The sequence below is a fragment of the Mus musculus genome, chromosome 4 (assembly GCF_000001635.26).
Source record: "Mus musculus strain C57BL/6J chromosome 4, GRCm38.p6 C57BL/6J".
NCBI classification, from domain to species: domain Eukaryota; kingdom Metazoa; phylum Chordata; class Mammalia; order Rodentia; family Muridae; genus Mus; species Mus musculus.
Window position 1 is genome coordinate 14,288,872 of NC_000070.6, and position 20,921 is coordinate 14,309,792.

The 20,921-nt window shown below is 39.4% G+C and overlaps 1 long non-coding RNA gene across 1 annotated transcript in view; it reads right to left on the bottom strand.

Moving 5' to 3' along the window:
• The window catches only part of Gm2560 (predicted gene 2560), a 79,298-nt gene extending 76,860 nt beyond the window's left edge, over nucleotides 1-2,438 (bottom strand). The window contains exon 1 of the long non-coding RNA NR_131155.1: nucleotides 1,921-2,438. This is a non-coding gene — a long non-coding RNA (predicted gene 2560). The remainder of the gene's footprint in view (nucleotides 1-1,920) is intronic.
• Nucleotides 2,439-20,921: the final 18,483 nt, after the last annotated feature.

Consider the following 20,921-nt stretch of genomic DNA (forward strand, 5'->3'; position numbering starts at 1 on the left):
TATCACTTTACATAGCAAATATTCTAATTTGTAAGAAGAGATAGTATTACAAATGGACCTGATAGGTTCCCACTGAGCATCTGAAATTCCTTGAGAATGGAACTATGTCTCACCTGTTTATTGTTTCTCTAATACAATCCTTAAGTTTGACAGACTATAAATAATGATAATGATAGACATTAATGAGATTTTACTATGAGTCAGACTGTCTTAAGCAATATGCACCCACTATCCTATTTAATTTCACAAATCCTTTAAGTACAAAATTCTACTATTATTCCAATGGGCGAGATCAAATGTTAGAAAACCTTTTCCTGAAGGCTGGCAAATAAATAATTTAAGCTTTATGACCCACAGCATGTCTGGTGAGACCATGGGGCCTTTACTCTTGCAGTGCAAAAGCAGAGATGTGACACACATGAAAGGGAGTGTGCATCCCAGACATGGGTTTCAGCTCACACACTGTTGCTCACTAATCTCTGGTTTTGATTATACACTAATACTTTGCTTTAGCTCACATGCTTGACAAGATGCAGAGCAAGACAGTAAAGCCCAGATCCTGGTTTGTCTGTTTTAAAACTTCCTTTCCTGCCTACTCTTTTATACTGCAGTGCAATTTTGTGACAGAAACATCTTTAAAAAAAAAAGTCCTATTATATTGAACTTAATGGAGAAAAAATAATTGAGTCGTATTTCATAAAGTCTACACATTCAGAAATTTTAAATCTCAATATATATTTAGTTTTAGTACAATAAAAATAATCCATTTGGGATATTGTTACTAGAGCTCCATCTACTTATTTAGTAAGTCTTATTAAAAGGATGAGACCAGCTCTTGATGAAAAAGAAGTCAAGGCGGGACTAAGGGCTGCATGTTTGAAAGTTTGGACTCTTATCTGGAGCGGTCTCACCAAGTTCACTATCATTCTTTCAGGTTCTGACTCTACAAGGATGCAGTTGACCCTTCCAGGTCGATTTAATTTCATTCACATTCCTATTCAGTGCACTTCAGATTACCCTAGAATCAAGCTCATATGTTTTCTCAAATTAGTTACAAAAGAGTAACAATGATTCTGTTTTCACACTCACTTAGCTGAAAAAAACAAAACAAAACTGCTTTACAGCTGGGACACTGTCTTCTAATATTTAACAAGGAAAAAAACACATAAAAGAAAAAATGCTGATACATTTTTACTGTACATAGAATAAATGACATTTTTGTGACGTTTCAACTATTATTTTCAGTAAACTGAAGGAGTGAATAGCTATTCCACTGTTACTTATAATTCAGAGCTAGCAAGTTTTAAAAAGAAAAAGACATGTGGCATCCGGAAAATGTAATTAATTTGATGGTATAAGCCTTCCTAAATTATCAAGTATTCCCAGGAGCAAGCATGAAAAACTTAAAGAGAACATGTGCTGCCTTTAAATTGTGTCGTCTTCTCACAGCCAGAAATATTTTAAGGTGGTTACATTGCTCTTTTATGAAAGGATGTTCAAACTATTGTCTCTACTAGTCATCAAGCCCACCTCTAAATAAGGGGATAGAGATTTGGAGTTACACACAAGCATTAGTCTCTGTGCTCGTCATTCTTCTCATTAATGAACTGCTGCTTACAGAAATTAATTATGGGGGAAAGGTTGCTGTTAGCCTCGCCAGAAATGAAGTCCCCCAACTTCTACATCACACAGGAAGGAGAAGGAAATGCAACGGTCCTTGGGCCTCAGTTATCAAAGCTCGGCTCCTGTGCTCATTCTATCAGAACCAAGCCACAGACTCAACTGCACACTGGGAGAACTGTGGGAAGGAATTGCAAATATTCACAAGAAGCAGATAACGCAGTCCAAGAACGACAGAGCAATGTGAGAGACAGAGGGAAAGACAGAGCTAGAACAATTCCCAGGGAAGCCAGAACTTACATTCTGATCCAGTCTCTGAAAAATCAGGAGGCTCCTCCCTGGCGATATGTCGCGAAAAATATTTTAAAAGTGGCACCTGGTTCCTGAGCTAAACTCAGCTACTCTCTGCCCCAGCGGGCTGGCCGACCACGCACTGGCAGGCTGTTCTTATCTCGTGGAGAGTCTCTGACTCAGAGCTCCAAAATCTCTCTACCCAGCTCGCTAAGTTTCCACTGGAGGGTAGCTACCAGGTTAGCACCAGGCTTCAACACTCTGATGGTCTTCAGTGGTGTGCATCAGGCAAACCCACGCTTTGCCGCCCTATTTTTCTCTCTGGAACCCAGTCGAGCAGCTGCGTGAAGGACAACACCACACAAACTTCGGTCAGAAACAAAGGTAACTTAATCACTGGGCACAACAACTAGAAGCCTAATCTTGTAAGCCATATCAAACCTAAATCCTCTGGTGGTGAATCCTGGCAGATCTGCCATTGAAATAGGGAGACACTAGTAGCTACATCTTGTCCTTTCACAATCCTCCTCCAAAAGCCCCTATCTCTCTCCTGCCTTCTCTCATCCGCTGTTCAACCCGGAAGTCCTGCCTACTTACCCAGTGATTGGCTCCTTTATTCATTAGGGGATGGATCACAAGAAGTCACCTGAGTATGTGACTTATTCATTGGTCCAGACAACCCCCCCCCCGCCCCAACCCCCGAATAAAAGTGGAATAAACATCAAAGTACAAACAGCACCAGGACCTTCCACAACACTTCCCCCTTTCTGTCCACTTAAAAGACTCTTTTATCTCAGATATAAATTGAGCACAACTATTACCACTTTGTAATTTATAAAGTACAAGATAAACCTAACACCCAGTCCAACATTTTTGTCAATAAAATAGAACACTTTGTCATCTGTCCTAACTTAAAAGACTTATAATTCTACACCCAACTTATGGCCTGGTTTTAGATCATATGCCAGCTGAAAACCATCCTCTCAAATCTTAAATAGCTGGGGTTGTCTTTGAGACTGTAAGTAGTCTTTTAACCCTGTCAGAAATTCAAGAATGGCCAATATTATCTGAAGATATAGAAAGCCTAACACAGCTTTCAGAACTGAGACAGGTTGTAAAGACAGCTGCCTACCCATAACAGCCCCAGTAAGTCAGGAAGTTGGAGCATCAGTCTTTTGCCTTCTGATCCAGGATCATCTGACAGATCTTTGGAAAACAAGAATAATTAAGAACTAGCTTATTCTGTCTTGGCTATTCTGTCCTAACCTGTAAATTGTGTCCTTTCAAGAACAGTATAGGGGGGCTGGAGAGATGGCTCAGCGGTTAAGAGCACTGACTGCTCTTTCAGAGGCCCTGAGTTCAAATCCCAGCAACCACATAGTGGCTCACAACCATCCGTAATGAGAACTGATGCCCTCTTCTGGGGTGTCTGAAGACAGCTACAGTGTACTTACATAAAATAAATAAATTAATTTTTAAAAAAAGAACAGTACAGGTCTGCAGGAGAGTTAGGCAATTTTCTGCCCAGTGACCACCTAGTCACAATGTACAGACTCACAATGTACAGCCTGAAGGTAGGATACTCAGCTGCTTCTTAGAATCCACAAATGGGAAGCTGTTAGGAGCAGGTTTGTCTCAACAATAAGTGAATAAATAACATTAAATATCTCATTCTGTGGATTTCTGACGTTTTTGAAAACCAACTATCTATGTAAAGTAATCTGGACTGTTGTCTGTTAATTACCTTAGTTATTTCTAATCAAAATATCTGGAAACACCCTAACAATAAACTCAGAGCATGAATTTGCTATTTGGCCCTTAACTCAGGCTTAAATATCTCAGATCAGTTTATAATGACATTTACAGAAGGACTGGGATCAAGCCTTGTACCTACAAAATTTTTGTATCAATAGAAGAAATTTATACCAATGAAACCTTGATTCCATATCAAAATAAATTCTGTACCAAAGTAAGAAATTATGACTTCTACTTAGTAACTATTTTAAAGATTTCTACCAAATGAGATTATGGCTACACAATCAATTCTAGCTATTTCTTCCCTGTTCCAGTTATGACCATCTCTAAATTCCCTAGAAAGGCAACCTTAGAATAACCACCTCCAGCCCAAACTGGGATGACGTCCTTTCATGTGAGGAGTGGGTGTGGCAGCAGTCCCAAAGGCGCCAGGGACTGCAGCTAAGTCGTATGACTTGCACCTGACTTCCTTACATAAGCCACAAACATCTTGAGAGCTGCGCAGGTGTACCAGGATACTGGTGAATCCATTTTGATGGAGATATGCCCCTGCTGCCCTGATTAGCTGAAGCTGCGTGCCTGGTGAGGTGGCGTGGCCTGCTGTGCGTGGATGGGAACTGAGAGTATAAAAGAGTGAGAGGCCCAGGGTTCGGGGGAGATATAAACAAGAAGAAACAGGACTGAATAAACGTGTGCAGAAGGATCCTGTTGCAGCGTCGTTCTTCCTGGCCAGTTGGGTGCACTCAACACTTTCATAACTTCTTCAAGCTGAATATGGGTGTTGAGATATCTGGGGGTGGGAAAGGGAAAATGGGGGAGTTGGTTGACCTTAAGAAGGACACAGCAACAATTGTATGTCAATGATGTTTGTGTCCTGACTGGATCTGGCTGAATGCCCAAGATGTCAGAAGTTCAATCAGGACAATTCAGCATGTCTGACAATGCGACTCACCAAGGCTGTATATTCTGTAATATGCAAATCTCAAAACAAAACTTTAGTATTATCAAGATAAGTTTTTTTTTTGTTTGATTCTCTGGAATCTGGTTCTTCAGGGGTTCTCATATCTGATCCATATTACTCTGGAAGGTGTATAGACACTAATCACCTTTTCTAAAAACACAAAGGCAAGATCTTTCTCCCAAATCAGCATGTCCTTGAGCCAGTAAACAAAAAAAACCTATTTTGACCTCTCTCCCAGGGAAGTAATATAACCATAAAATTCAAAATCATGCCCATTTGAAAAAACAATCCAAAACAAATGAAGTAAACTAAAATACTGTATGTGCCTATTCTTGGGCTTTTTCTATTTTGCCATTCAGGATAATAACCCAAAATTAACCCATGGAGCCCATGTTAGACAGAATTTGAATCTCCTGTAAGACATATGGCAGTGTGTTATAACAGCTCTGCTGTCAGTCATCCGGGCTTCTTGTGGGCAGCAGTTCTGTGACTATAAACAGAAATACCCACTGTTCTGCAGACTCTACTAGGTTATTGACACCGTGATCAGCAGTGGTTTACTGACAGGCCAGCTTTAGACACACATGCAGGAAACCACAACTTGTTATCTTTATCGGAGGTTTTGGCCTATCTATCTATCCTCCTCTATGTGTCTCTATCTCTATCCAATCTGTCTCTATCATCTATCTATTTATCATCTATCACCTATCCACTTTGTCACATCTCTCCATGTGTCTTAGTCAGGGTTTCTATTCTTGGACAAAACATCATGACCAAGAAGCAAGTTGGGGAGGAAAGGGTTTATTCGGCTTACACTTCCATATTGCTGTTCATCACCAAAGGAAGTCAGGACTGCAACTCAAGCAGGTGAGGAAGCAGGAGCCGATGCAGAGGCCATTGAGGGATGTTCTTTACTGGCTTGCCTCCCCTGACTTGCTCAGCCTGCTCTCTTATAGAATCCAAGACTACCAGCCCAGAGATGGTCCCACACACAAGGGGCTTTTCCCCTTTGATCACTAGTTGAGAAAATGCCTTACAGCTGGATCTTGTGGAGGCATTTCCCCAACTGAAGCTCCTTTCTCTGCGATAACTCCAGCTGTGTCAAGTTGACACAAAACTAGCCAGTACACCATGTATCTACATATTTCCCCCTCCCACCCCTTCTCTTGCACACGCACACACAGTGTGGACCTGGCTTCTTCAGCATAGGTCACTTAACAGCTAATGTTGTCCCACAACATTTCTTATGAGCAAGTGCCAATCAAAGCACTTCTAATTGCCACAAGAAATCAGAAAGATATTGATGACATACAAGTTTTCCTTATTTTTTACATATACATTCCATTTTTTTCTTTACCTTGGAGTGTGTGTGTGTGAGAGATATCTGTGGAAAATAATAAAATACCATCTAAAAAGTAGAATATAAGAGGAATCTTCTTGGTTTTTTTGAGAAATGGAAATGGAAAAAAATGCCATTTTTATCCTGTGTTGAAGGAAGGAGCTCTTTGATAAATTATGCTAACTAAAGCCGCATTGACCTTAACAGAAACATGCTTAAATAGAAAAGTAAAATATTTGAAAAGGGAGTTATTAGTATACTTACAAAATTATTGCAAACAACAAATCAGTTTAAGAGATTCCCTGAATGTCTCAGTTTAGAAAGAAGTGGAGATTTTGTTTCAAATATTGTGGGTATTTTTATGCTTCCACAAAAATTAGGTTTGATTTCCTCTCTCTTCATATAAGTGATTTACAAATGGATATGGTTATATGACAGCACATGAATTTGTCAGGGACAGACAATAGGAGCCATATTTTGGAGTGTGGACTCAGAGAGTCCCAGAATGGGACTATAGAATACAAGTTCAAGGTGCTGACTCACAGATGAAGATAATTATGTTCAAGGAAGCTAAAACCATTTTTCCAAATGTATATTCATAAAAGTCTTGAAATCTTTCTGAAATGATAATTTGGATAGGTTGATTCAGGAAGGGCACCAGGACCCTGCATTTCTCAGAAGACCCTAGTGTTGCTGGGGGTGGCACTGTGGTCATCATCCACTGTTGGTCAGTCAGATGAGTGAGCCATGGCTCCATCAGGGGTCATCTTATTACATAGACTATCCTGGCCACTCATACAGACAGCAACTAGGTTCATTCTTCTCAGAAGTAACCTTCACTTATTTGGTAAACCCTGGATTCTCCAACTAGCTTTCTGTACTGATTTCTAGTTCTTCTCTACCCATAGGACCCAGATAATCTTCTGCCTTTGCTGTACCTCAGTTTCCTCATCTGTAGAAGAGTAGTGACTACATTACCTTCCACAAAGTCTGTGTCTTCACTTTATCATTTCATTACTCACCTCTGATGTAAAAGTTAAACTGATTTCCAAATAACATTGAACTCTGATGAACTTTGAGGAGTTATTTTTATTTTACAGATATAGAACCTGATGCCTATAAGAAAAGCATAGCAGAATCAAAATTATCAGTCTGCATTACTGCCTGGGACACCAACAGATCTGTTTATCAGACACAGACACACCATCTATTTATTCTAGAGTGAAGATAAGGTGCATGAGCTAAGCAATTAATTCATTTCAAGTACGGAATATTATCACTATCTCTTTGTTTATTATTTATTTATATGTGTTGGGCTAATAACAAAGCCCATGACTGCACACATTCTAGGATGTAGGCTAAGCTGTACCCCAAGCTCACTTTTAATTGAGAGCAAGGATCATGCTGTCACCTGCCTCTTAAGCAAGCAGTTAAAAACTTACAGGTTAAATCATTGGCCAGTGACCTCCTAGCTACAAATCTGTCAGCTCTAAGATTTGGTCCCAGGCTTGGCTGACCTGACTCCAAAACTTTTTTGAGACCACCAGATGACATAGGAAGCAGGAGGTCTATGTTCAGGTCTTTAGGGCAAGGCAATATGAGCTTCACTGTGTCTGTTTCTTAATTCCCCCCAGCAAGTAAGCATATATTAGTGATTGGTGATCTCACTGGTCAACATCTCAAAACTCATGAAAAAGTAGGACAGTGTTACAATTCTCTTTCACTTCAAAACAAGATACTTCCCTTTGACTGGCTGGATCTTTTTCTATTGTAGATAATGGAAGAGAGAAAATCTAAAATTTTAGCATTACCTTTCCCCACTAGTGTTTCAGGCTCTACCTTCCCTCTCTCCCATCCCTCTGTTTTATATTGTCTCTCAAAGGAACATCAGCATCACATCTCCATAACTGATATTACTCTATGCTCTTGCTTGAGCTCTTTTGTGACTCACCATAAATACGGGAGTCTCTTAAGGATTAGTGGGTGATTTACAATTCTCTGATGATTTCACAGGGGAGATGAAAGAGGATTTACATTGGAAACACTTGAGCAACCTGCTGCAGAAATCATCCTCTCATTTTCCTTTTCTCCCCGCTGCTCACTGATATCATTGATTCCTCACTGTGCATCTCATGGGAGCACTCATATTGACAGGCTTCTCTCCTCCTCTAAAGGCAACCCCTCACTGCCTTCCTGCTTCTCTTTTTTAGGAAAAAATTCAATTAAGTTTTCTTTTGGTGTCAGGATGAATGGATACATTCATGGACATACCAAAGCATACATGTGGAGGTCAGCGGACAATTCTCTCCTTCCACTGTGTGTAAGCCAGAAATTGAGCTCAGGTCACCAAACTTGGTAGCAAATGCTTTTATCTATTGAACCATTTCATGAGATCTCTCCCACTTTTCTCAAGGCTCATGTAGAACTCTCTCTCTCTCTCTCTCTCTCTCTCTCTCTCTCAGGTGTCTGGATATTTGTTGGAGATGCAGCTATCAGGACCTTCCTCTTCGGAAAGATGTTTAAGATCTGGCTGTTTGTTGTCATCACCACCACTCTGCTTCTGGCCCGATGGCATACAACATGAGGAGAACATGCATTTTTGTCAGTGTTGGCCATCATGCTATTCCCCAATCATGCAGCCGCAGCAATGCTTATATATTATTACATTAATGTTAGAGTCTTAGGTTGGAGTTATGGTTCAGGAGTACAGCACGTTTCCTCTTATAGCATAAGCTAACTCTAGGTTCTAGCTCTAGAATGAAGAACTTTTTACAGAGTAGAAATGTAACTCTATTACTTTGAATCATGGGTAGATTTTGGCACACGGGTGTTTATCTTCACTTCTTATAGTGCCTTGGAACACTTTAAAATAAACTAACCCTCAGATCGTTTTTATTATTTGTATATTTCAATTAGACATATCTGCCTTGAACTGCATTCAAGTGCATGTGCCTGGTGCGTAGTAAACACCTTGACAGCAATCGGTTACTTCTGGTTTAATTCCAGTTCTTCCTGTGTGCTGGAACGGCGCCAGTACCATCACAGCTGGCAAATGCTTGTTGAATGTGTGAGAACAAAAGCTCAAACCCGAGACAGGGTTAAATTCAAGCATCAGCTATGCCTGCATCCTTCTATTAGGCCAATAACACAGTCACCATCCACCCTACAGTCGCAAGTCACTCTGTGCTCCAGAAACGCTGCAGGACAGGTAAAGATTTTCCTTCTGATGGCTCAATAGTTGTCGCTTCTACTCCCAGGTGGAAGGAGGGTGAGTCACAAAGTGACCCGGCTCCCTCTGCATTGATTAGCAGTCGCCAGCAGCACAGCTCTTTCCCCGGGATGGCAGGTGCCACAACTGTTTTGCTGCTCGGCAGGAGGTGTTGTCTTGATGCCCAAGACCTTGGTGACACCAGCAGGGCAGGAGAGCTGGCTTTCCCCACACAGGTTTAACTGATTAAGCCACGAGTCCCCACAGCGCAGTGTGAGAAGAGCCCCTGGGACCCACCACAGCCAACTTTCTCATTTATTGCTTTCCTTTGCTGGGATGCTTGACATTTTTAAGGTGGAACTGGCAAACAGTATGGGATCCCAGCCTCCAGAGTAGAGACTTGTATTAAGAAGCTGTAATGGGATGCGGGTAGAGACTCCTGCTCGGCACTTCAGTCTTGTTTTATCCTCTCGATGCCTGTTTCCTGACAAGTACATAGCAATCTCCACCCCTGTGACAGAAACTGGAAAACATACAGATCAAATGTGCCTCTGATTAAAATTAAAACCCAACTGTTCTAATGTTAGGCTAAAAACAGTCTCATTGTAAGAACTGGAAATAAAAGAGCCTTTGTTTCTATGAATGATAACATTTTTTGAGAAGGTCATCATACGTAAGGCAAAATGGTCAGGTGCCAGGCACCATTTTCGACGTAAACATCCTAAATCTGATGTGACTCATCCCTGGACTCTTGTTTCTGAATATTAAGCATATTTTTAGAAAGATGTATTTGTATGTCACATTGTAGAAAGTGTGGGGTTAGTTGCCTTGTTACTGTACTTCCCCCAAAGATGTTAGATTTATTATTGGCCTTAATCGTTGGCCTGTGGGATCTTTTTCTGTCTTAATTCTGGGAGCCATGCAATACCACTGTGACTGAAATTATCAATCTTAGGAATTTTCTTTATAATAATAATTTTAATGATTTTTATTATAGTATGTTTTTACTTTTGTATGTTTACATAGTACAAAGACATGGAAAGGTAGAAAGAATATTCTGTACAGAAGAGAAAATCAAACAATACATCATTTCCTAAAGTTTAAATTAGTAATGGTCCTTCTGTCTTGTTTTAAAGTTGTGCTTGTTTTAATACTTCAAAACATCAAAATAGTCCACCTTTTGATTATTAGTTTCTCTCACTTTCAAGGTAGATCCAGGAGTACATTTTAATTTGTATCCACTACAAAGTACAGAAACAAGTCAAAGTAATATGAAAATGGATATCTAACACTCATAATCAGATGAGCGTCAAATGTGTCTTCCTCCAGGATACCTTTAACCAATTCCAAGATTAGCCATTGTTTTACATCACAAGCAAGGAAGGGCCAACTGGTTCTCTGTACAGCTATTAAAAATGGCTGCAGCATATTCATGAAGAATTTTCCACCACTGACTAGTGTGGCTTCTGTCCATGGTACTGTGGACAGAATCTGGACTTTCAGATTATTTTAGCTGTGCTAATTTAGCTGCCCAACACGTCCTCTGTGTTTAACACTCCAGCATCTCATTACCAATTCACGTGCTAGTACTTTTAGCCATTCTTTTTCTCCCAGGCAATATTTCACTGAATCATCACTAGTTTTGAATATTTAACAAAAATATAAGTTGATATCAGTATTTGACTCCAAATGAAACATTAAAAACAAAACAAAATAGCAGGCAGGGTCTTACTCTTTTTTTTTTAGAACCAGAATTTATTCATTGGAAATGTCTTTCTCCATATAGGAGCTAACCATCCCGGAATACATGATCCCAACGGAGTAGTTTGTATAAGTTACCTATCACAGGCTTGTAAAACCAAGTATAGAAAATACTTACTGAAGAGTTTTCTATTCACTTAGGTATTTGTAAACTTGTTATGGAAACAAAATCACAGTGATAAACATGTGCTGACCAAGGTGAAAGGGGTAGGTTCACAGAAATATCAAAGACAGACAGATGTGACTTCACTTTAGAAAGATGTATTTGTATGTCACATTGTAGAAAGTATGGGGTTAGTTGCCCTGTTACTGTACTTCCCCCAAAGACGTTAGATTTATTATTGGCCTTAATTGTTGGCCTGTGGGATCTTTTTCCATCTTAATTCTGGGCATCATTTAAAGCAGTGATGACATCCTCCATAGCAGGGTATTAAGCCTCAGGAAAATCTTTACTATTATTTTAAAAAGAATCATCAAAAATAACAAAGATGTTCATCCCAATAGGTTATACCCAAAGAAAAGCCACAATTCTAATCCAATCAGACTTTCTAGGTGGCCTTGAGCAGCTCTTCACAAATTTCTAAAGATTGATGTTTAAGCAGCATCAGAAAAACAAATATAGATATTTTTCTTCTCTATCTAGTTGTGAAATCAGTACAGGCCTGTACAAATAGAAACAAAGTAGAAAATGAAAGGAAAAAAATCATTTTCTAACATGAAGAGAAAATCAGGCAATGGTTAGAGAGGTTGGAGAGACATTTTTATAACCAGTAAGTTTTACTAATATCTGAGAGCTGATTTTCAGTGCTATTTTCTAAGGGATTTAAAAGCATATCTCTAACTAAAATGCTCTTGCTATGAATCTCAACCTAAAATGTCACTTGTGAGCTCAGCTGTTTGACTCCTTGGTCCCAACTGAAAATGATGTTTGGGGAAGTTATAGAGTCTTCAAGAGGTAGTGACTAAGGAGGTATCTGAGATAGCAGTTATCTGAGCAGAAGGCAGGGGGCAACTGGTATTTGAAGATATAGTCCAACATTTTCTAGTTCTGCTTCCCCTGCCATGATATGACCTCAACACACAGACCCACTCCTGTTGTCACACTTTTCTCCAACATAATGGGTTTAATACCTCAAACCCTTAAGCCAAAATATATCTTGCCTCCTCCTTAAATTGCTTCTCCTAGGAATTTTGTCACAACAATGAAAAAAAATCATTTAAATACATTTCATCAGTGATCCTGGAGAGGTTAAAACTATAGTTTACAAATTTTATGTGCAGGGTCCAAAAATGAGCAGAAACTGATCCTGACTGTACCTACCAAGAGGGTTAGATTCTCCTAGGCACCACATATCCATGGCTCCTTCTAAATGAAGTTTTTCCTATTCCAGAATTTACCATAACAAATTGAATAAAAATCCACAAAGTATGAGAATTTTAATGCTTCAAATGAGAGATCTGATGGGGAAACATCTTTTAATGTTTTACTTTTTTTCATAGTATGCATTATGGATTCTTATACCTGCACATCCCACAATTGTTATTTATCAATTGCCAGAATAATCCAGTGCCCCACAAAATCCATTTTGAAAAATAAATCTCTTCCAGTCTTTCTTTCCAGCATAGAATTTTACATAAATTATTCTATTTCCACGGCTAGAAATGGCTAAAGGTGGTTGTTTAATTCTCTTACAAGTATCTGACTCAAATGCAATGATTTATCTTCAATTAGACAGTATTCTTTTTTGATACACATACAACTCCATCAATCTCAGCACATTCAAAATTAACCTGATATATTTCTCTAGAAATGAGATAAGCCTATGCAAAGGTATTCATATAGCAAGGGCATATCAGAAAGTACATAGACACTCCAAAACAAATTTCTAAACAGAGTCTACCAATGGATAAAACATCAGGGACCAGGCTCCTTCCTCTAATGGGTGTAGATCCTTTGTATCCTGTCAGGCTATCTGTTCCTGTTTTCCAAAGGTTCTGGTAACTTTGTATTGTGCTTTGTATTAATGTCTCCTTCAGATTTAAGAGATAATTTGACTGTGATAATAATAAATAAAGCCTTGAGAGAGGGCTCCCAGAGTGACCCAGGATAAGGCTCTCAGGCAACATGGCTTAATAGCCATGAAACTGAGGCAGCAGACAGTAGATGTCTTTGTCAGGGTTTCTAATCCTGGACAAAACATCATGACTAAGAAGCAAGTTGAGGAGGAAAGGGTTTATTCAGCTTACACTTTCATACTGCTGTTCATCACCAAGGAAGTCAGGACTAGAACTCAAGCAGGTCAGGAAGCAGGAGCTGATGCAGAAGCCATGAAGGGATGTTCTTTACTGACTTGCTTCCCCTGGCTTTCTCAGCCTGCTCTCTTATAGAACCAGGACTACCAGCCCAGAGATGGCACCACCCACAAGGGGACCTCCCCCACCTTATCACTAATTGAGAAAATGCCTTACAGCTGGATCTCATGGAGGCATTTCCCCAACTGAAGTTCCTTTCTTTGCGATAACTCCAGCTTGTGTCAAGTTGACACAAAACTAGCCAGTACAGTAGACATTGCCTAACCCAGGATAAGGCACATACCAATCCACATGAGGTGCTGGCTAGTAGGAACTAGCCTAGAGAGAAATGTTGCGCCTTGGATAGTGACTTTTACTGCAGAGAGCAGTGGACCCACTGGCTTTGAACGCCAATCTCAGCTTCACCCCTCTATGACTTAGTCTTCTTGTAAACATTGCAAATGCCTTCACTAAAATTAGAAATATTATTCTCCTGCTATTATGGAGAAGCATAACTGGTCAAAGTGGAGAGAATAAATGACTTTGGAGTGCTCATCCTGAAATGAAATGTGTATAACACAATCTACAACCAGAAAAGAGGAGAAAGAAAGACTGCCAGAGAACTGGGCAAACTGGTAAAAAATATTGTCTTCTGGACAAGGCAATGATCGAATGCTCATGAACTCTTAAAAATATGGTTGCCACACAAGATCAGGCTATACAACACTCTACCAGACATAGATAAACTCTCCTAAGATCCTTGAAGTTAGGGTTTCTATGTTGCAATGGAACACTGTATTCAAATAAACCAGGAAAAAATAAGAGAACACACAAATTAGTAAAATTATGGGAACACAAAATTAGGAGAATGAAGGAAAAACATAAACAATGAGTTTTTTAAAAGAAATAATTTAAATAACAATATTCTAGTACCTAAGACAAGTGATGGAGATAAAAGGAATACAAACAGGGAAGTAATTCACAGCAACAGCAACCCTGTTTGGCCATGATATATTTTGTATATAAGAGAATCTAGCCAGGCAGTGGTGGCACATGCTTTTAATCTCAGGACTTGGGAGGTAGAGGCAGGTGGATTTCTGAGTTCGAGGTCATCCTGGTCTACAAAGTGAGTTCCAGGATAGCCAGGGCTACACAGAGAAATCCTGTCCAAAAAAAAAAAAAAAAAAAAAAAAACCAACAACAATAAAATAAAACAAAACAAAAAACAAAAAACAAAAAAGCAAAAACAAAACAAACAAACAAAAACAAAAACAAGAGAGAGAGAGAGAGAGAGAGAGAGAGAGAGAGAGAGAATTTAAAAGTGTCACCAAAACACCCTTAGAGCTAAGAAACACTTCCATGCAAGTTGCAGGTTAAAAAACTCACACAAATATCAGTGACCTTCCTCCAATCATACTGAAAAAGAAATCAATGACATGATTTCATTCACAATATATACCACAAACAAATAAACAAAAAACTTAGAATTAATCTAACCAAGGACACAAAAAACTTCTACAATACAAATATTAAGACACTGGCAAAAAAGGAATTGAGAAAGGTGGTAGAGAATCAAAAGGCTTTCTACGTTCAGTGACTGAAAGAATTAATATTGTGAAAATAACCATGCTACCAAAAGAAATCTATATATTCAACACAGTCTTAATAAAAATTCCAGAACATTCTTTATAAACATAAAAGAAATAGCCTCAACATTCACAGGAAATCACAAATGACCTTTTGTAGCTTCAGCACTCCTGAGCAAAAAGAATACAACTGGAGTTATCGCCACACCTGGCTTCAAATTACACTACATACAGATAGTAATAAAATAGGGTGATACTGATAGAAACACATACATATAGATAAACAGAGTAGAATAGAGGATTGGGCTAGAAGTCTATGCTACCACAACTATATAATCTTTGACACACACACAAATGTTGAAAAGGGGGTACCATCTTCAGTAAATAGTTCTGAAGAACCTGGATTTCAAAATCGAGAAAAATGAACCTAGAACTTTATCTATCACTCCTGCACAAACACAACTCCAAGTCATTCAAGGACTTTGATGTAATATCTGATACCATGAAACTGCTTGAGGAAAAATTAAAGATTATTCCTCAATTTGGAATTATCCTTAAGTAAAGACTTTCCAGTAATAAGCCAGGAAATAAGACCAACAATGGGCACAAGCCCCTTCCGCTCCACTCTAGCCCTGGGCTACCTTGCCAGGGGAATCGCCCGACACCGCAAGGGCCCACACAGGACTCCCCACGGGATCCTAAGACCTCTGGTGAGTGGAACACAGCGCCTGCCCCAATCCAATCGCGAGGAACCTGAGACTGCGGTACATAGGGAAGCAGACTACCCGGGCCTGACCTGGGGCACAAGCCCCTTCCGCTCCACTCGAGCCCCGGGCTACCTTGCCAGCGGAGTCACCTGACACCCGCAAGGGCCAGCACAGGATTCCACACGGGATCCTAAGACCTCTAGTGAGTGGAACACAACTTCTGCCAGGAGTCCGGTTCGAACACCAGATATCTGGGTACCTTCCCTGCAAGAAGACAGCTTGCCTGTAGAGAATACTCTGCCCACTGAAACTAAGGAGAGTGCTACCCTCCCAGGTCTGCTTATAGAGGCTAACAGAGTCACCTGAAGAACAAGCTCTTAACAGAGACAACTATAACAGCTAGCTTCAGAGATTACCAGATGGCTCAAGGCAAACGTAAGAATCTTACTAACAGAAATCAAGACCACTCACCATCATCAGAACGCAGCACTCCCACCCCACCTAGTCCTGGGCACCCCAACACAACTGAAAATCTAAACCCAGATTTAAAAACATTTCTCATGATGATGATAGAGGACATCAAGAAGGACTTTCATAAGTCACTTAAAGAATTACAGGAGAGCACTGCTAAAGAGTTACAGGCCCTTAAAGAAAAGCAGGAAAACACAGCCAAACAGGTAGAAGTCCTTAAAGAAAAACAGGAAAACACATCCAAACAGGTAATGGAAATGAACAAAACCATACTAGAACTAAAAAGGGAAGTAGACACAATAAAGAAAACCCAAAGTGAGGCGACGCTGGAGATAGAAACCCTAGGAAAGAGATCTGGAAACATAGATGCGAGCATCAGCAACAGAATACAAGAAATGGAAGAGAGAATCTCAGATGCAGAAGATTCCATAGAGAACATCGACACAACAGTCAAAGAAAATACAAAATGCAAAAGGATCCTAACTCAAAACATCCAGGAAATCCAGGACAAAATGAGAAGACCATACCTACGGATAATAGGAATTGATGAGAATGAAGATTTTCAACTTAAAGGGCCAGCTAATATCTTCAACAAAATAATAGAAGAAAACTTCCCAAACATAAAGAAAGAGATGCCCATGATCATACAAGAAGCCTACAGAACTCCAAATAGACTGGACCAGAAAAGAAATTCCTCCCGACACATAATAATCAGAACAACAAATGCAATAAATAAAGATAGAATATTAAAAGCAGTAAGGGAGAAAGGTCAAGTAACATATAAAGGAAGGCCTACAGAATTACACCAGACTTTTCACCAGAGACTATGAAAGCCAGAAGAGCCTGGACAGATGTTATACAGACACTAAGAGAACACAAATGCCAGCCCAGGCTACTATACCCGGCCAAACTCTCATATCCATAGATGGAGAAACCAAAGTATTCCACGACAAAGCCAAATTCACACAATATCTTTCCACGAATCCAGCCCTTCAAAGGATAATAACAGAAAAGAAGCAATACAAGGACGGAAATCACGCCCTAGAACAAGCAAGAAAGTAGTCCCTCAACAAACCAAAAAGAAGATAGCCACAAGAACAGAATGCCAACTTTAACAACAAAAATAACAGGAAGCAACAATTACTTTTCCTTAATATCTCTTAATATCAATGGATTCAATTTCCCAATAAAAAGACATAGACTAACAGACTGGCTACACAAACAGGACCCAACATTCTGCTGCTTACAGGAAATCCATCTCAGGGAAAAAGACAGACACTACCTCAGAGTGAAAGGCTGGAAAACAATTTTCCAAGCAAATGGTCTGAAGAAACAACCTGGAGTAGCCATTCTAATATCGGATAAAATCGACTTCCAACCCAAGTTATCAAAAAAGACAAGGAGGGAAACTTCATACTCATCAAAGGTAAAATCCTCCAAGAGGAAGTCTCAATTCTGAATATCTATGCTCCAAATGCAAGGGCAGCCATATTCATTAAAGACACTTTAGTAAAGCTCAAAGCACACATTGCACCTCACACAATAATAGTGGGAGACTTCAACACACCACTTTAATCAATGGACAGATCGTGGAAACAGAAACTAAACAGGGACACAGTTAAATTAACAGAAGTTATGAAACAAATGGACCTGACAGATATCTACAGAATATTTTATCCTAAAACAAAAGGATATACCTTCTTCTCAGCACCTCACGGGACCTTCTCCAAAATTGACCATATAATTGGTCACAAAACAGGCCTCAACAGATACAAAAATATTGAAATTGTCCCATGTATCCTATCAGACCACCATGGCCTAAGACTGATCTTCAATAACAACATAAATAATGGAAAGCCAACATTCACGTGGAAACTGAACAACACTCTTCTCAATGATACCTTTGTCAAGGAAGGAATAAAGAAAGAAATTAAAGACTTTTTAGAGTTTAATGAAAATAAAGCCACAACGTACCCAAACCTATGGGACACAATAAAAGCATTTCTAAGAGGGAACCTCAATGCTCTGAGTGCCTCCAAGAAGAAACAGGAGAGAGCACATACTAGCAGCTTGACAACACATCTAAAAGCTCTAGAAAAAAAGGAAGCAAATTCACCCAAGAGGAGTAGACGGCAGGAAATAATCAAACTCAGGGGTAAAAATCAACCAAGTGGAAACAAGAAGAACTATTCAAAGAATTAACCAAACGAGGAGTTGGTTCTTTGAGAAAATCAACAAGATAGATAAACCCTTAGCTAGACTCACTAAAGGGTACAGGGACAAAATCCTAATTAACAAAATCAGAAATGAAAAGGGAGACATAACAACAGATCCTGAAGAAATCCAAAACACCATCAGATCCTTCTACAAAAGGCTATACTCAACAAAAATTGGAAGACCTGGACGAAATGGACAAATTTCTGGACAGATACCAGGTACCAAAGTTGATTCAGGATCAAGTTGACCATCTAAACAGTCCCATATCACCTAAAGAAATAGAAGCAGTTATTAATAGTGTCCCAGCCAAAAAAAGCCCAGGACCAGACAGGTTTTGTGCAGAGTTCTATCAGACCTTCAAAGAAGATCTAATTCCAGTTCTGCACAAACTATTTCAAAAATAGAAGTAGAAGGTACTCTACCCAACTCATTTTATGAAGCCACTATTACTCTGATACCTAAACCACAGAAAGACCCAACAAAGATAGAGAACTTCAGACCAATTTCTCTTCTGAATATCGATGCAAAAATCCTCAATAAAATTCTCGCTAACTGAATCCAAGGACACATTAAAGCAATCATCCATCCTGACCAAGTAGGTTTTATTCCAGGGATGCAGGGATGGTTTAATATACGAAAATCCATCAATGTAATCCATTATATAAACAAACTCAAAGACAAAAACCACATGATCATCTCATTAGTTGCAGAAAAAGCATTTGACAAGATCCAACACACATTCATGATAAAAGTTTTGGAAAGATCAGGAATTCAAGGCCCATACCTAAACATGATAAAAGCAATCTACAGCAAACCAGTAGCCAACATCAAAGTAAATGGAGAGAAGCTGGAAGCAATCCCACTAAAATCAGGGACTAGACAAGGCTGCCCACTGTCTCCCTACCTTTTTAACATAGTACTTGAAGTATTAGCTAGAGCAATTCGACAACAAAAGGAGATCAAGGGGATACAAATTGAAAAAGAGGAAGTCAAAATATCACTTTTTGCAGATGATATGATAGTATATATAAGTGACCCTAAAAATTCTACCAGAGAACTCCTAAACCTGATAAACAGCTTCAGTGAAGTACCTGGTTATAAAATAAACTCAAACAAGTCAATGGCCTTTCTCTATACAAAGAATAAAGAGGCTGAGAAAGAAATTAGGGAAACAACACCCTTCTCAATAGTCACAAATAATATAAAATATCTTGGCGTGACTCTAACTAAGGAAGTGAAAGATCTGTATGATAAAAACTTCAAGTCTCTGAAGAAAGAAATTAAAGAAGATCTCAGAAGATGGAAAGATCTCCCATGCTCATGGATTGGCAGGATCAACATTGTAAAAATGGCTATCTTGCCAAAAGCAATCTACAGATTCAATGCAATACCCATCAAAATTCCAACTCAATTCTTCAACGAATTAGAAGGAGCAATTTGCAAATTCATCTGGAATAACAAAGAACCTAGGATAGCAAAAAGTCTTCTCAAGGATAAAAGAACCTCTGGTGGAATCACCATGACTGACCTAAAGCTTTACTACAGAGCAATTGTGATAAAACCTGCATGGTACTGGTATAATGACAGACAAGTAGATTAATGGAATAGAATTGAAGACCCAGAAATGAACTCACACACCTATGGTCACTTGATCTTCGACAAGGGAGCTAAAACCATCCAGTGGAAGAAAGACAGCATTTTCAACAATTGGTGCTGGCACAACTGGTTGTTATCATGTAGAAGAATGTGAATTGATCCATACATATCTTCTTGTACTAAGGTCTAATCTAAGTGGATCAAGGAACTTCACATAAAACCAGAGACACTGAAACTTATAGAGCAGAAAGTGGGGAAAAGCCTTGAAGATATGGGCACAGGGGAAAAATTCCTGAACAGAACAGCAATGGCTTGTGCTGTAAGATCGAGAATTGACAAATGGGACCTAATGAAACTCCAAAGCTTCTGCAAGGCAAAAGACACCGTCAATAAGACAAAAAGACCACCAACAGATTGGGAAAGGATCTTTACCTATCCTAAATCAGATAGGGGACTAATATCCAACATATATAAAGAACTCAAGAAGGTGGACTTCAGAAAATCAAATAACCCCATTAAAAAATGGGGCTCAGAGCTGAACAAAGAATTCTCACCTGAGGAATACCGAATGGCAGAGAAGCACCTGAAAAAATGTTCAACATCCTTAATCATCAGGGAAATGCAAATCAAAACAACCCTGAGATTCCATCTCACACCAGTCAGAATGGCTAAGATCAAAAATTCAGGTGACAGCAGATGCTGGCGTGGATGTGGAGAAAGAGGAACACTCCTCCATTGTTGGTGGGATTGCAGGCTTGTACAACCACTCTGGAAATCAGTCTGGCGGTTCCTCAGAAAATTGGACATAGTACTACCGGAGGATCCAGCAATACCTCTCCTGGGCATATATCCAGAAGATGCCCCAACTGGTAAGAAGGACACATGCTCCACTATGTTCATAGCAGCCTTATTTATAATAGCCAGAAGCTGGAAAGAACCCAGATGCCCCTCAACAGAGGAATGGATACAGAAAATGTGGTACATCTACACAATGGAGTACTACTCAGCTATTAAAAAGAATGAATTTATGAAATTCCTAGCCAAATGGATGGACCTGGAGGGCATCATCCTGAGTGAGGTAACACATTCACAAAGGAACTCACACAATATGTACTCA